The sequence below is a fragment of the Plasmopara halstedii genome (genome assembly GCF_900000015.1).
Source record: "Plasmopara halstedii genome assembly, contig: Scaffold_3120, whole genome shotgun sequence".
Classification (NCBI taxonomy): domain Eukaryota; phylum Oomycota; class Peronosporomycetes; order Peronosporales; family Peronosporaceae; genus Plasmopara; species Plasmopara halstedii.
Window position 1 is genome coordinate 1,443,052 of NW_020190023.1, and position 1,687 is coordinate 1,444,738.

Sequence of the window (1,687 nt, forward strand, 5' to 3'; positions counted from 1 at the left end):
TACACAGACAAAACTAACAGCTTCTGCTGTAAGTGCTCTAACAAAGCATTTTCATAACTTAAAAAAACCCTCTAGGCACATGCTTATGGCCTCGGGCTCTTGCGCAACGAGGTACTTAACGTCCTCAGGATCCAGCAGATTCTTCAGCTTATTTAGCCTGTCCTGCATGTTCTGAGGCAAAAAGAAGTATGCTACCAGGTGCAGCGGGGCTGCCGTAGCTCTTTGCTTAGAAGAAGCTAAGCTAAGGTCACCGACCTTACGTTCTTTCCGAGAACCAGTACAAGTGTAGCAGATCGCAATCTGCTACTTCTAAGTACTGAAGCCTTAACCAAGGCAAACGAAGACTTCTGTTCAAAAGCAAAACTGTATTTAATTGTTGTAGATGCGGCAGAGCCGCTAATATATAAAACCCTAAGTCTTCCTAATTAATATAGCAATATATCTATTAAATATAGTAATATGCATTAGTATTGGCAATCCTGTTACGTGGTGGCTGCTTGTTACGGTGTAGCCACATCACTGTCTTATTACACTAACTGCGTAATACACCCCTATGTACGGTCGTCAAAGATTGTGCGACCCGCCCTACCATAAAGGGCACGTGTAACCCTGTTACAGGCTTCTCAAGAAAGCAGGGGTCTCTTTCCTCTGATTGTCGTTTAAGCGACAGCCTTCGCCATTACGCTTATCCAAACATTGCAAATTCATTTTGGAAATTAGACGCAACATCTTCAGCTGAAGAGCTACAAATTTTGAAAAATGTAACGGGATTACACGCACCTTTTGTAAGAAAGGGCAAGTCGCACAAGATTGCGCGACCGTACATAGGTATGTAATACACAGTTAGTATAACAACACAGTCGTGTGGCTATACCATAACAAGCAGCCACCACGTGGCAGAATTGCTACCAGTAGTGCATGTTACTATAAATTAGGTATAACTATATTAATTAGGGTTTTAGATATTAGCGGCACTGCCGCAACTAAATAAATTAGATACAGTTTCGGTTTTGAACGGAAGTGATCGTTTGCCTTGGTAAGTCTTTGGTATATAGAAATAGCGGATTGTCCACTACCCTTGTACAGGTTCTTGCAAAGAACGTAAGGTCGGGGACCTTAGCTTAGCTTCCTCTAAGCAAGGAGCTACGGCAGCCCTGCTGTACTTAATAGCACTCGTAGTCAATCTACGCCTGAGTCGTTACGACTGAAACTCTCAAAAAAAGGAGATATACTCCTTTCTGCCCCAGCACATACAGGACGGACCTGATAAGCTGATGTCCCTGCTGGGCCCTGAGGGCGTTAAGCACCTCGTTGCGCAAGAGCCTAATGCCATAAGCGCGCACCTAGAGGCGTTTTCAACTTATGAAAATGCTTTGTTAGAGCACTTACAGCAGAAGCTGTGAGGTTCGACTGCGTCTAGGACGCCTCCGTCGACGACGGATGGTTCCTTCTGACCCAGGCCGCTCATGGTAAGCGGTAAGACCTTTGGGGGTAAGGTTGGAGAGAATCTCCGGCTCTGGATAAGAGAGACCAAGATGGCTTTGGTATCCCACATGCTCCAAAACGAGTAACAGCGCGTGGCGCCAGCTATCCTCAAGCCCGGGGGCTGAGCGCAAGAATGGGCACTACCGTGCGGTGCTTCGGTTGAAGCGGCGTTCCACTCCTAGTAGAAGCTGAAGTGCCAGCT